Source organism: Fukomys damarensis, unplaced genomic scaffold, assembly GCF_012274545.1.
Source record: "Fukomys damarensis isolate Sample0158 unplaced genomic scaffold, DMR_v1.0_HiC HiC_scaffold_15, whole genome shotgun sequence".
Lineage (NCBI taxonomy): Eukaryota > Metazoa > Chordata > Mammalia > Rodentia > Bathyergidae > Fukomys > Fukomys damarensis.
In genome coordinates, this window is record NW_022900927.1 from 6405330 (window position 1) to 6421048 (window position 15719).

A 15719-nucleotide genomic window follows, 5' to 3' on the forward strand; every position below is an offset into this window, starting at 1 on the left:
CCCCGGCAGGCTGGGTAGAACCACGGCTGCGGGGGTGGCGGGGAGGCGACGCCAATCATTACAGGCAGAAGCCTGGATCTGCACAGACGAAATCATCGAAAACTCTGCCCCACGGGGTGCAGAGGCATATCGTGCCCTACGGACGGCAGCAGTGGAAAAGTTTCACAAATCAGTCCCGAAGGAGACAGGGCAGTGGTTGGTTCCAAGTCAAGATGGTTGAGTCGCTGATGGAGCGCTCCGCGGGAGAGGACCGGACTGGTGGGCGTGGCTATGGGATGGGCGGGTCCTGGGCGGGGCTTGGGAGGGGCGGGGCCAGGTGCTGGGTTGTCTCTGCTTGTCAAAAGGCAGCAGCCCAGCGAGAGGCGCCGCGAGCTCCGAGCAGCGTGTCCACCCACCGGACCAGGTGAGGACCTGGGAGCAGTGGGCAGAGAGGTCCTAGGATAGGTATTAGGCCGGGGTAAGGGCGTCGGGGGTCTCGAGGTCTGCGTTCCCGGGTCCGAGTCCTGGAGTCTAAGTCAGAGCAAACTTGTTGGCTGAGATCCCGGCTGTTGTACCTTGAGGTTGGGACACTGAGGAGACACCGATGTCTGGGAGAACTGAAGTTTGCTCTAGGGTGGTGAGGAGGGATCAAGGCAGAAGGACTCCACTAGCACAGTGCTCAGCACTTGGGAGGCCAAAGAAGAATTTATTTCCTTCCTATGTCTGGCGCCTTGGCTTGGAGTGGAGGAGTAAGGAAGGAAGCAATTGGCTGTCGAGGGTGCCAAGGTCTTCTGGGAGCGGAGTGTGTGTAGCCTTGTTGATTGTCTTGTAGGAGCTCCATGTGGCCACCTATGATGGTGGACCACCAATGATTTGACACCTAATTGGCTCTAGTCACTAGATTGATTTTTTCAGGAGCGCTGGGCCATAGATGTCCAGAGGAATTCAGGGGCAAGCATGTAATTGAAGAGGGTACTTAGAGAATAGTTTCTATTTGGGTCCCGAGTCTGTGGGTGGTGGGTGAGGATTCAGAGGGAGTATTTAGGTGGGAATTGCATGTGGTCCCCAGGACCAGTGGACAGCTGCACCCCCTCCCATGGACCAGAGGCTGAGACCCAGTTGGTTTGCACTGGGGAAGCCTTGGATCTCTGAGTCTAGACCATTCTCTGTCCTTCTGCTCCTCCTCCTCCCCCCCCCCCCCTCCTCCTCCCCTTTCTCCTCTGTGCAGTGAGTGAGTCAGCCAGCCTCCTGTCTGGGCTCAGTTACAGCCAGAGGGGCCAGAGCTCAGGCAAGCAGTTGGGCAGGCATTTTCTGAGTACTGCAGAAGTTCTGGGCAGAGTTCAGCTGTGCTGAGGCTCCCTGCTGGAAGGTGTTCTTCCTCAGGGACAGGGGTAAGGGGCAGGGGTTCAGACAGCCCAGAGCAGTGGATGACTGGGATAATGCTATGGGTTGATTCCAGAAGGAGTTGACCGTAAAGGGATTGTGGCTTTGTGGTAAATCCACATCTCTTATCCTTCTGTAGGATTGGGAGATGCATCCCTTTTCCCATCCCTCATCCCCATTCTACCTAGTGGTCTTGTTAGCTGCCCTTCTCCACTAGTAAGGTAGGCATGGAGAACAAATTGGAAAGATTGTAGTGCCAGAAAATGAAACAAATGCTTTAACCCAGGCTGGGGATTTGGGGAGGTTTGCTGAGGTGGGATGGGTTGTCTGGAACATGAACTGGGAGTGTTGTACGTTGAGGGACCTTCACTCATTCCTTCCCCATTCAAATTCTGGAAAGAATCATAGATCTCTCTGATATTGTTTTAGGACTGGCATGCAGCCAGATCAGGAGGTAGTAAGAGTGAAAATTTCTCTCTCTGTTTTGTTTTGAGTTCTAGAGATCCTTGAATAGAAATGGGTGACCCAGAGCATGTGGCCTCTCTAGACTTATTTGAGAAGAATCCAGGGAGGCCACCCAGGCTATGGAGCTAACTCAAATTGCAAGAAATTGGGGAATTCATAATCTGTGCTCCGCCTGGGCCCTATGGCTGTGAGTTTGGCTGGTCCTTAGCAGCCATGACCTGGTGCCTTACCAAGAAGGAGGGGCTGGAAAATGAAGTAGGGAAGGAAGAAAGTTAGGAAGGCTTCCTGACCCCTCACTCCTCTTCAGTCAAGGCCATCAGATTTTGTACTGTTGAAGGTCTGGGTGCTATTCAAGGTGGCGTGGTTATTTGTGTTTATGGTTTCTCAGTCTCCTTCCTTCCCATGTTTGGCCTCCAGACTGATCACCTTTTGGGACAGAGTCTTGGAGGAAGCTTCCAAATCTCCAATAAATTTCCTGGTCCCCTAACTTCTTGACAGAACAGATAGCAGGTGTGAAAAGTCGACACCTTCAGTGGGGGAAGGCTTAAGGCCTGGTGGGCTAGACCAAGTGGTGACCCAAGACAGGAGGGGAAGTTCCACATCCTATGGGGGCAGGGACCGTGCTAGCCAAGGTCAACCTCTGGATCTCTGCTAAGCATCTGCTGCTACTGTGCAGTGGGGTAGGGGTGTGGGGTCTTGTGCCTGCATGGCCAGGAGTGCCTGCATGATAACTAGGTTTGCTGGTGGGTAGAGGTTTATAGAGCTACAACTTTTGTTTGTCACTACCTCAAGTCCATTTGGGATGCAAGTAGAGAGAAACAAAGAAATGACCAGATTGGTTCAGAGCCTCCTGTGTGGCCAGCATGGTGCCAGGCCCTCTGAAGGGATATCAGGAAGCAGATTCCAGAAAGCCAGGCCGCCTCTGCTCCAAAGAGGATGGAGCACCGGGAGGGGCAGCAGCCCCCAGGTATCCCTCTCTCCTTCTCTCCCTCTCTCTCCCACTGTCCAGCACTGAGAAGACCCAACTGGGCTGAAGTGGCCTCACTTCTAATTATTCTTTTCTCTGATTTCTCCCTAACCTTTTTCTGTGTCAATGCCCTGCTGGATGTGCTGCAGTGACTGTATGATATGTCATCCACACAGATTCTTCCGAGAGTAAACAGGGAGGCTCTGCATGGTTACACCAGGACAGTGGACACAAACCAAAACTTTCCAGGGCAAACTGGAACATCTCATCGCCATAGTGAATACCATTCCAAACCCAGCAGCACTCAGAAGACATGGCGATGCTCATGGTGGTGCAGTCGGGGGCTTCATGTGGAGGAGAAATGGGATAGCTTCATTCCGAGAGTAGTCCCACGACTCTGACCTGCTCCCGGAAACCATCAGCCAATTCCAGTCTTTTCCGTGGGGGTAGCACCTCTCCTGCCACCTTGTTCCTTCCCTTCACACTTCGCTTGTAACTGGCATCATCTTTGGTTTCCCTGCCCCACGCCACCTCAGACTAGGACAGAAAGCCCTGTCAGCTCTTCTTCATCTTCCTTGTGGGAACTGGGGGGATTCACAGTAGAGCCAGGACTCATACTCATGCTTCCCCTTCTGTCTTCTCTCCCATCCTCTTCATACTGTCCCTTTGGCTTCCCAGAGCTCTACACCAACCCATGGGAAAATCTGGCTCTAAAGTGGGTTAACACCAGAAGGGGAAAGGTAGTCAAACTTTGCCCATGTAGATAAAAAGCACTGGTCACTTGTAATCAAGATCTAGGCATGGTGGCGCATGCCTGTGATCCTAGCACTAAGGAGGCCGAGGCAGGAGGATTGCCATGAGTTTGAGGCCAGCCGGGGCTACATCGTGAGTTCAAGGACAACCTGAACTGCATAGTGAGACTTTGTTTCAAAAAACAAAACAAAGAAAAAAGGTCCAGGAAAATGCCAACCAAAGTGGAGACCAGAGCTAGAGAAAAGCTGCTTAGCAAGACATGGAGTCTGTCCTTGGGGACACTAGCCTTTGACTCTCCAGTGTGGTCTGGCTGTTAGGGAAATGGTCTGGGGTGGGGACAGACAGTTCTTGCTCAACCCAAGCTATAAGCGTTGGTGGCAGCAAAGCATCCTGTGGTGGTGACATGTGGAAGAGAAACTGCCCCCGCCTTGTGCTCCCCAGTTCTAGGATCTTGTGGTCCATCAGGTGCTCAGGCAAGGCTCCTTGGAGAGTCCCTGAGGTCCAATGTGATTAAGGCATGGGGCTCTGGGGGAGTAGAGCCTCCTTTATGACGTTGTAGTGATTCCTCTACTCTGGCAGGAAGGAAGTTGTTCTCATCAAGACAAATAAAAGAGCAAGTGAAGGCCTCTTGGGAAATCCCAACTTTCAAGCAACTTGTGGGGATGTGAGGTGGCAAGATTCCCTGGGCTGGCTGGAGGCAGGTAGGAGTGGCTGGTGGGTAAATGGCAGGAGGGAGAGGCAGAAGCAGTAGGTGCTCTAGGAGTCTGAGTGTGTGTCATGCATTTACAAACCTGCCCTGCAGGTCCCGTGCCAAGGAATAGACTAAGCAGTGTTCCCAGAACCAGATGCCACACAAAGTCTTCATTCTGCACAGGGGAGAGTCCTGGTCCCTCACAGGGTGTGGGTAGCTACACCAGCGGGAAAGTGGAGTTTAGGCAGGGCCAGGCAGCTGGTTCCTGGGAAGCTGCTGCCTCTCACTGGCCTTCGCATGACAAGCTGAAGCTTTGAGATGTTTTGCAAAGTGTGATATTTCAGGCACTGGAGCACCCAGGAGGCTCTGGCTTTGCTGGTGACACATCCAGTGTGTGCCACCTGCTGGCACTAGTATTATAGGTCCAGGAACAGTGGCTCACTGATCACTTACTTGGTACTGGGTGCCATGTTACAAGCACTGCCTCCTGGGCCTGTCACTACCTCGTGAGACAGGAACCACTGCTCTGTTCCCTCTATCAATGTGGAAACTGAGTTTCAGTGAGGTTAAGCCACATGCCAAGGTGACACACTGAGGAAGAGTCAGGACTTGCAGCTAGGTGTGCAGGATGCTGCAGTCCGTGATCTCTCTTTCTCTCTCTATCTGTTTCTTGGTTTTTTGTTTGTTTGTTTGTTTGTTTCTGTTTTTATTTTCCTAGCACTGAGGATTGAACCCAAGGAGCACTGAGTTAAATCCCCAGTTATTTATTTTTAATTTTTTTTAGATAGGGTCTCCCTAAGATGCCCAGGGTAGCCTTGAACTTGCAATCCTCTTGCTTCAGCCTCCCAAGCAAAGCCGTGCTCTTCAGTCTCCTCAGAACCCTACTCCCTTTGCACTCACAAGGCAGCCACAGGGCACTTGGTACAATGTCTTGCTGTTATAGGACTGCAATAAATATTTGCCAGCAGCAAGGTGAGTGTTACTAACTAGTTTGAACAGGCTGACCTGAAAGCAATCCTGGTTTGCTCAAAGGTTACTCCGGTGACTGTGGCATCTCCAAAGGCTTCTTCCACCAGCACCTTTCAATCTCGGTGCCTCTCTGGCGGCCTCAAGAATACTACTCAGGTTCAAAATGGCAAAAATATATAAATTTTAAAATTCAAGAGGCATAATATTGTGCAGAGAGATTATGGGGAATCAAGTAAGATTTGAAAGATCTGGAAGGCAAATAAACACTCTGCATTTCAAAAACTTAATTGATAACATACTGTGTGCTGAGTGTAATGAGGTAAAAAAAAAAATAGATCATGTGTCATTGGCCAACCAGGAGCTATTCTCACCCTGCCTACCTTTCCTCCCTCCTGGATGCTGTCCCTTAAAGGCTGCTGGACCTAGCCCACTGGGAAAGAGAAATGGATGCTGGCCTCCTCTGACAAACCCCTGCTCATCTCCTGTCCCTGTTAGTCTGCACAGCTTCTCCTGGAGGTAAGTGTTACAATTGTCTCCAGTGTGTAGAAGGGGGAAATTTGGGGTAGAATTGTTAGAAGCTGTGCTAGCAGCCTGGAAGAACAGGAGAAACAGAGTTTAAGTTAGACATTGAGGTTCAAATTATGACTTCATTGCTTTCTAGCCAGTGACCTTGGGCAAGGTTCTTAATCTCTGCCAATCATCTCAGTTTCCTTATCTGTGAATGGGGGCTAATAATAGCGCCCTTGTTGAATTGTGTGAGGATGAAGGCAGCAAGTCAAGTGTGTGGTGTGGTGGGCCCCTGAAAGGCACATGCAGACAGACACCCATCCAGCAGATGTGGGCTGAGAACTGACTTTGCACCATGCTTTGCTCAAGACATCTGAAATTTAACAGTAGGGGGAGAAAAGACTTTTGCAATTATTTTCACATTGATTCACTGAGAAACCTGATTGTTAGAGGCACCATGAGGACCCCAGAATGGCTGTCCTGGCACCTGACTAAGTTCAGATTTGGGAAATTGGTTTCTCTTTTTTCCATTTGTTAGACAATGCACTTGGGAACCTTCCTGAACTTCTCGGGGACTCCTGGTCTTCAAGGTTTTTTTGTCTGATACTTTTAAAAACTGAAATAAATATTTCATGCACACAAGAGTATATAATACACTAATGAAGCAATTAAAGAACAATATATAACTGTACTCATCACTTATGTTAGGAATAGAGTATTTACAGCATTTTTAAAGCCCCTTGGGCTGGGGATGTAGCTCAGTGGCACCACACCTGCCTGGCAAGCACAAGATCCTGAGTTTGCTCCCCAGTACTGCAAAAAAAAAAGCCCCTTTGCTCCTCCCCATTTATATGCCCCCTCCACTCCCCACCTCCAAGTGAATTCTGGTTAATTATTTCCTTGCCTTTCTTTGTAAATTATCATTTATGTGTGTTTTACAAAACAGCATATTGTTTCGTTCTTCCTGGCTTTGAAGTCGACATACTTGTATTCTCTGCAAGCACTCCCGTCAGTACCATGTTCTGTGATTTATTCATATTGATGAATATCTGCAGTCTATTAGTTTGCACAGCTGTGTAGTATTCCAGTGTAGAAATATCCAAGTGTGCATATTTTCCCCCCTTCTTGATGAACATTGGGTTTGTTTCCAGTTTGGGGCTACTGTGTTGTGACAATGCTGCTAAAGACACGATATGCTTGTCTCCTGAGGTACATGGTAGTCTCTCTCCGGCACACGCCTGGGAGTGGAATTGCTGGCTCAAGTGGAGTCCTACATTTGGCGTTCCCATACAGTGCCAAAGTGTTTTCCACAGTGGTTATACCACAGAGCACTAGTTTCAGCAGTGGATGAATTGTGCCCATAGTTCCCCATCCTGTCCAACTTGATAGAGACTCCATTTCTAAATTGGAAAGGTATTAGTCACAGTTCTACCACTTTTCCTAACTGAGATGGTATTGCCCATGACCAAGGACCTGGTTTCTGGCTGCTATGTGCGCCTGTCTGACACCTGTTGTGCATAGGTGACCTGTGCATGCAACAGCCTGGCTCTGAGACTCCTGTGTTGGATCCCAGTGCAGCTGGAGCCCTTTCTGCCTGAGCTTCTCCTAGCAGTGGCTGAGGGATCTCGTGGCTCTACATCCTCCCCACGGCTTTGTGGTCTCTTCGATTCAACCAAGAGTCTATTGTCAGCCCTGAGGGGCCATACCAGCTGTTAAGTTAACCGAGTTACATTTCTGTCCAGTGGGTTGGGAGAGATATTTGTTTCCCTTGATGATTAATTCTGAGAAAATAACATAAAGTATCAGAACCATGAGTGTGCTAGCTAATCAAAGCAGATGGGGTTGGGACTATGATGAGATTCTCAGCTCTGCAGGGATTCTTGATCATTTAAAGGTGGATTGAAGTCTAGTAGTCCCCACTGTCCCTTGTTCTTTGGCTTTTAGACTTGTCCCTACTGAGAACCAAGGAGCAGGTAGAGGGCTGAGGTGAGGGGACATAGGAGGAGCCACACAGAATGGCTGCAGAGAATCCCTTTTCATGCCAAGTTTGAATGCCCTCCCTAGGAGTGCTGGGGAAAAGAGGTGTTAGATGTATCCAGAATCCTGGTAGTCACATAAACAGCCAGCTGCCCACCCACTCAGCCACCCACAGGTCAAAAGAATGTGGCTGGCCAGCCAGTTGCATGGGCCACCCCAGTTCTGTAATTACCCAGCCAGTCTGTGCCTGTCAGCTCCAGAGGCAGGCGAGTGCCTCTGCCTTGTGCCTTCCTTTGGGTATCAGGCCTGTGCAGGGCCCTGCCTATTCTTCTGACTTCACTATCACCCCCAACTCCACCCCCACGTCTGTCTCTATAACAACCTTTGACAACCTTTGGCCCTTATGAAGTTGCCTTATTATATAATAGCTGAAAATTATATTTGCCAGTGGCTGTTATAACATACTACGTTCCAGTGCTGTGTTAAATGTTTTCCATGCATTTTCTCGTTTATACCTCTCAATAATTCTGTGAGGTAGGTAATCTCATCCCCGTTTTAGGAAGAGGAAACCAAAGTTCAGAGAAATTAAGAAGTGCCCTAAATCATTGAGGTTCTGAGACAGGCCCAGAACTTCAATTCAGATCTTTTTCAGTCTGGTGTGGATGCCCCCTTCTTCTCTTGTCCACTGCCTTTCCCTACAGGGCCACGATTCTCCAGCTTTGTTTCCCCACCCCTGCTGTCTCAGGAGGGCTGGAGAAGAAGCAGCAGATAGTGTCCACCCAGGGTGAACCGGGAAGTTCCAAACTGGCTGGGCAGATTCTGGAAAACACCTTCAGGGCAGAGTTCTTTGTTCCAAACTGCTCTGAGTTTCCGGACTTCTGCCAGGGGTGGGAAGTTGCCTCTGCCCAGCCTATTTGGCAAGCACACTCACATCTTGGGTGCCATGATGTTAAGAGGATAGGCTGCCCCAGGTAAAATTCCATTATAATGAACTGCGTTTGTGATCTGATCAGCTTTGTTAAAATCCAGTGCGCAGCCTGAGAAACTGGAGGTGAAGTGGAGCCCAGTCACTGTAGGAAATCTCAGTGAAGCCCCTGAAAGTTTGGAGGCTAGAAGTAGGAGAAAACAGTCAGACCCACCCAGGTCTTCTCTGATTGCCAAGAGCCTGAATAGTCAGACCCTGGCAGGGCTGAGTGGGGAGAGCACGGTGCTTAGCTCTACCTGGCAGTGTTGTGATCATCCCCACTCTACGGGGGCCCTCAGAACAGATCCAACATCATCACTGAAACAGCACTGCTCGACACCCAAAACATCAGATTCATTCAAAAGGTGTTTATGGGATGTTTTTATATAGGCTGGGTCCCCTGAACTAAAACAGCTGAAGGACAGTTGCTCTGTGTGGGTAAAGCATCTTAAAGAGCTGGGCTACAGCTCAGATGGATTCTTGCCACGATTGATTCTAGCAAGGTACACGATAGGAAGCATTAGCATTTACTGCACAGGTGCTATGTGCTGGGCACAGTGCTAAGCACTTAACATGCAGGATCTCATTGAATCCTCACTTACCAAGAAAGTAGGAATTATGATTTTTCTCTTTTTACAGGCGAGGAAACAGAAGCTTAGAGAACGAATGTAATAGGGAGTGGACCCAGCCAGGCAGGCTGCCTCCAGAGCCTGTCCTTCTAGCTGTTTCTCCCTGACCACCGAGCCCTGTGGCTGTGTCTGCGTGGGGTTGGGGCTGGGGCAGGGGCTGGGGTCAAGGTAGTGAGTAAGGCTGCAGGGGTGCAAACCCTGGCATGATGGCTGGAGGGCACAAGCCTGATCTAGCAAAGTGGCCCTCCTTGAGCCAGCAGGATTGTCCCTAGCACTGCAACCTTATGTGACCACATGATCCACTTTCTTTGTAGGAAAAGTGAAATCTCTCAATTTTCAAAACATTGATAATGAACTTTACAAATCTGTAATCACTGTTGGTGATGGGGAGGAGCAATCATTACACATCTAAGGCAGGTTTAGCCTACCAGCTTCCAGGGTCCTCTGCTGGTTTCTTTTAGCAGGTGACTGTGGTGTAGAGTAGAAATCCCCTGTAAGAATTCCTTACTAGAGAAATGAGTGATTGCTCTCCATGCATGTTGCCTAGCTTTGTAATCAGAGTGTTTCTCTCTGGTAAGTTATCACGAAACCTTTTAGAATCATGATACCCTAAAGATGAATTACCCCTTTGAGTTCTTTTTCCTATACTCAGTCTTCCAGGTCAGGGCTTTCCTCATAGATATTAGAAAGGAAATTCATGTGGAGGAAAAAATAGGAAACCAACAGCTAAGAAAAGAATCTCCAGGCAACACGAAACAAGCAAAGGTAACCAACCAGTGGAGGGTTTCAGAAGGGGCTTGGTGCTTGACAGGCAGCTCGAAAGCCCTCTGTGTTGCATTTTGTGTGGTGTTAGGGACTGAACCCAGGGCCATTCAGGTGTGGGGCAAGTGCTCTGCCATTGAGCCCCGGCCCCAACTCCTGGGCTATATTCTCGGCTCTCCAAAGCTGCAAGGACCTCATGCTGGCAAAGCCACAGTCACGCTTTTGAGACCCTTCCCAGGTATCTTTTCACAGCTTCCACTTTATACCTAAACTTATACCCCCTGCTACTCTTGAATATCTGGGAAAATAGTAACATAATAACTAATGTTTTAAGGCGTAACCTTTTTTATAATGCATTTTAAATATTTTATCTCAGCAGATACAACAGTCTTGTGAGGTAGGCAATGGTTAGAATATCCTTTTTATGAGACTTGCTTAGGTAGCAGTGATGTCTTCCTCTTCCATTTTCTTCTGTTCTATGACAGCGGGAGCCAAAGAGCTTTCCCTAACCTGTGCCCACCTTGAGTCCATAGCTGGGAGTAGGTGGGGTAGACAGTGACTTTGAGAACCTTTGATAAGGGTCCTCACTTCTCCGAAAATCCCAGCTCCAGGATGAGCAGGGAGAAGGACCCTAAGCAGATGCTGCCTGAGGCCAGCCTCCTCCCTCAGCTCACCCCAGTGCCTGTCCACTAAGCTATTATTTTGAAAGCTGGGCAGAAAATAGCTCACTCAGTAGAATTATTTTTGTCTCTGCATGAGTCCTTTACCTGAGCCAGGCGCTGACCTGCTCCATCAAATTCTCTAGAGATGTTTGCCTCTGCTGGGAAGAGTTGGAGTGAGGAGAGTGGCAGTTCTGTTACCTGGCATAGAGGCCCAGGTGGGCAGCAGGCCTGGGACAAAAGTTGTTTCTCTGAGTTCCTCCTCTGCCCCGAGGCAGCATTCACTGAAAGAATGCTGCCCTGTGAATTTAATCTGGCCGTCTTCACCCCTGGGTACCAAGGAAAAACAAGGAAGAGGAAAAGGATAAGGGACATAGCCTGAGGAGATAGACTATGGTTTGGAGAAGGATGGTGGGACCCACCACCTTGGGTGAGTTAGGAAAGGTATAGCTTTAGGTTGGTGGATTAGGAAAGCTCTTTCCTATCACTTGGTGACCCTGTGGAGGAACCTTCCAGGCCAGAGAGATGATATTGGGCCTGATATGTTGAAATAAGAGCATTATCTTCATTTGTAACTTGGAGAGTAACATGAGGCCTGTGCAGGGCTGGCCAGAAGTAAGTTTGGTCTCAGGGTGTAGATTGGCCTGTGCCTATATGTATGAGGGATTTTCCGCCTGTGACCCAAGTGCAGGTTGTTTGTGAGTATCACGTCTTTGTGTCCTTAGAGAATTTCCTGGCAACAAGGAAGTGACCTTGTTGGCCTGGAGAGCAGAGAGCTGAGTGGCATGGTAGAGGCAGGTTTGGGCACCCAGAGGCTATGTGGTATCGTTCCCTGTGCCCAGCAACCATATCTGGCCATCCTGGACAGATTGATGAATGAAGGAAGGATTGGCTGGTAATGTGGTAGCTGTGTTGTTCACCAACTCTGTCCTCATTGAATCTTTTTTTTTTAATCTTCTTTCATGAAACCTCTTTTTTTCCCTATTGACATGGGCTGAATTTTCCAAAAGTCTGTCCTCCACCTCCTCCTTCCAGCTCATTTACTGATGATCCTATCCCCAAGGTTAAGGATCCCCCAAGGGCTCTGGGTGTAACACACAGGGCCCTCAGCTGTGCTACAGAAGAGACCTGCTGCTTGGCTGTCTTCTGGGATCCTTTCCCAATAAATCAGTGAGAAAGAAGCCCCATTTTTCTTTTCTTTTGTTTTCTTTTTGCGGGGGGTGTTGAGACAGAGTCTCACTATGTAGTTGAGACTGACCTGGAACTCACTATTTAGCCCAGGCTGGTCTCGAACTCAGAGCAGTCCTCCTGCCTGAGCCTCCCAAGTGCTGGGATTCCAGGCGTGCACCACCACGCCAGGCCCCATTTTTATTTTCTTCACAACAGTCAGACTGGGTTGGGAACCTGAAACTCTTCAGTTCCAAAGCATTGTTACATTGATGTTTAGTTCCTGGCATTCATGACTCAATGGGTGTCTTAGTTACTTTTCTCTCATTGCTTAGACAAACTACTTGACAGCCAAAGTAAAAGGGGAAAGGTTTATTTAGCTCACAGTTTGTAGAGGTTTCAGTCTATAATCAGCTGGCTCCACTGCAGGGTGGCAAAAGTAGAACAGTTTGTAGCTGGCAGGAGGTAGAGAAAGCAACAAAGGACCTTAACAGCCTCATTCTGTGCCTTCTATCTTATCCAGACCATTTAGGGTGGGCGGCATCACACCCTTAATCCTAGTGCCCTTGAGCCTGGCATTTCACCGTGAATCAATTCCAGCGTCGCACACACTAGATCCAGCCACCTGTGAAAAAGCCCCACTTATGACCCTGAGAGGCTTGGGGGGCCACCTACACACAGCCGTCACAATGGGTTCACTAGAAGTACTTGGTAAAGGGAAGAATGGAATATACTTCTTACATATCTTCAAAATGAATGTGCTCTCACCAGTGAGGCAGTGGGAGGCTGTCAGTCTACGAGGCTGAGGCAGGAAGATCAAAAGCTCAAGCCCACCCTGGACAATTTGACAACTTGATAACGTAGTAAGACAAGGTCTCAAAATTTAGAAATTTTACCAAGGGGGCAGGGAACCAGGGATGTGGCTCAGTGCAAAGGCCTGAGTCCAATCCCCAGTACCAAAGAATGTGGTTCTTCTCTTCTCAGTGCCTTCCACTCACTCCAGTCATGCTTCTCCCTGTTGCCTCTGAGCCTTTGCACATGTAGTACCCACCTCCTTCCCAAAACTTTGTCACCGTCTTACCACTCCCATGTTGAACTGTCCTGCTCCTTCCTGTCTTCACTGACAGGTGGAAAGGCAACCTGCTCCAGACACCCTTCTCCTGTCCCTTCTCAACAGGACAGGGCAAGGGCTCTGATGTACTCCCGGTCTTCCTTGTACCTATCTCCACCCCAGCATGTGTCTGTGAAATGGGGAGTCCTGCTTGTCCTTTCCCAGTCCTTCTTGATACCGTAAACCTCGAGAATCTCATAGAGGCCCCTGTGGCAGCCCACACTTTCCAGCAGTGACAAGGCACAGCCTGCCTGTTACCTGAAGAACAATAATCAACCCAGAAATCTTGTTGACAAGGCTGAGGGCAGATTTTCCACTGGAAAAAAAAAAAAAGCCGCTTGCAGGAATAATTGTCGATAAGGAGTGGATATCAATCTAAGTAAGCCATGTGTTTCCTGCCTCAATGCCCGGGGCCTCCCACCTCTGCATTCTGCTCAGCTCCAACTTGGCCTTCACCTTGAGAAGTTGCATGAACACGTAGGGAGTGTCCACTCCTCACTGATGACCTCGAGGATGGGCATGGCTCCTTAGGCATCTAAGGAGAGATAGAGCTGTCAGTGAATGAGTTTGTGACCTGGTTTATATGCAGTGACCCTCTAGCCCCTGACATTGTTCAGGCTGAGTATGACTTGCAAAGGTTCTCAGAGATAATCTATATTTCCAAAAGGGTTAAAGTCTCCTGCCATGCTGGGGGGTTAGTCACTTATTCTACCATTGTGGTCTTTAAGTCTTCTCAGTAAGCCTGATAAATGCTTAATGGTGCAGTGCCAGAGGCTGCCTGCCCAGAAACCACAGAGATGCAGAGAGCAGTGCGGGCAGCCTCGGGGCGAGCACAGGGAGCCACTTGCTCACCGCTCTAGACCCTCTCCCTGGCTGGGAACTGTGCTCTCCAGGTAAAGGCCATGAGGCAGGCACATCTGCATGTACCACCTTCTTTTCCTGCTCTTTCAGGGTCCATGATCATATCTGAGAAGTTTATGGGATCTCAATCAAAATTAAATGAAGCTCCCTTCCTTCCTTTGCTTCTCCCCTGCTTCCCCATTCACAACATAAACATTGTACATTTTTATATTTGCATGACAGTTTTGTAATGGATGGAAGTACAATGTCTTGAGGAATGAATGGGTCCCTTTTTTAATTTGCACAACGACACTACGTGATGTTCCATCCAAGCCTTCCCGTGAGTGCCTTGGTAGGTTTATTATCTATGGCTGCAGAGAGCTGGCCTAGGACCAGCAGCTAACTGAAAGCTACAGGAATCATTTCATCTATGCATGATGAAGAACTTGCCAAGCATGGAGCCTTACAAAAAGAGTGGATTGCCATGGGAGTTATTTCTCCATAGAGAAAAATATTCAACCAAAAGCTAGAAAACCATTTGGCTAGACTATTCTAGGTGAAATTTGATGGTACTAACTTGGTGGTACTAACTTACCTTCCAGTTTGGAGACTTTCTGAGATGACTGGTATATATTGGGTTTTACTTTGGGCATTGTAGTCTGTAAAAAATAATTTCTAGGGGCCAGGGGTGTAGTTCAGTGGCACCATACATCCCTGACAAGAGCAAGGTCCTGAGTTTGATTCCCAGTACTGCAAAAAAAAAAAAAAAAAGAAAGTAAATAAATGCAGAAAGGAAGGAAGGAGAAAGAAAGAAAGACAGAAAGAAAGAATAATGAATAATTTCTAACCATTTTATCCATGTTTTTAAAATGCATGTATATAGAGGAGCTGAGGAGACAGTAGGGTAAGAAGTAGTTGGGTTTGGTCTATTTATACATTAACCCTCTCCCCTTCTCCTCATTTTCACTGTGTCTTCTCTCAGCTTCTAGAAGGTGATGTTGAGATTGCTCTGGACAGAGAAAGTGGGTTTCCGATGGGCATGGTGGGGTAGGAAGAAAGAGTGTCATCTTAGCTGGCAATGATACCACTTTGCCTATGGTGTACCAAAACAAAGAGATGACAAGTGCAAAGTTAGGTGGGTTCTCTAGTGCTTGGTGCTCCCTGGGCAGAGTCAAAAGGATGCTGAAATGAAAAACACCAAGAAAAGACCATGCACACTCAAGTACACGGCAGCTGGGGCTGGTGGGTACACAGGCCTCCTTGTTCCAGAGAACCCACGGTGTGGTTTACTCTATGTGTGCCAGTTGTGAAAGAAGAATTTCTTCTCTGCAAGGAAACTGTTTTATTTCCATTTCTTTCTAGAAGCAGTGGGAGCTTTGAGCTCATGCCAATACTTAGAAAAAACAGTTTTAATCACTCCAGTCTCAAGCTGACCAAGGACCTCTCTCCTGGGTGCCCATACTCCACTGGGATCCACTGGGGCCATAACTCTCATGCCCTCCCTGCTCATCAGCATCTGCAAATGAGAGGATCTCACTTACTTAGGCATGTATGTTGGGGACTCATGTGAATAATGAATTTCACTATAATGGGAATTCTGGTCTTGGAATTGCAGTTTTGGAGCTGCAAAAAACTGTAATGGTCAGCCCCCTGCCCATACCTGGGGTCTTCTCAGAATATAGCTCTATACCCTCAGACTTCTGAGGAGAGTTCAGTCAGTGTGCTAGAAGCAAACTGAGTCCAGGGTGAGGCAAGGATTTTGATCCTTGTCTTTCTAGAAATCTGCCCAGGATATCCCACAAGACTGTCCCAGGTGAGGCTCTCCCCAGGGATGCTGGTTGAACTGAAGATGCCAGAAGGTGGGGTGCCTACTATGTGAGCTGGCAGGTAAACATG

The 15719-nt window shown here is 48.5% G+C and overlaps 1 protein-coding gene across 4 annotated transcripts in view; it reads left to right on the forward strand.

The window, feature by feature from the left end:
- The first annotated feature begins 322 nt into the window (after window positions 1-322).
- Window positions 323-15719, forward strand: part of Vdr (vitamin D receptor) — a 48957-nt gene continuing 33560 nt past the window's right edge. For 2 of the 4 annotated variants that reach the window (XM_010638332.1, XM_010638336.1), the window contains exons 1-2: window positions 323-403; window positions 5620-5723. The gene's annotated coding sequence lies outside the window, so the exon portion shown is untranslated. Of the gene's footprint in view, window positions 404-4229; window positions 4249-5619; window positions 5724-15350; window positions 15373-15719 lie in introns of those variants that run through there. The other 2 variants (XM_010638333.2, XM_010638334.2) reach the window with 2 other exon arrangements.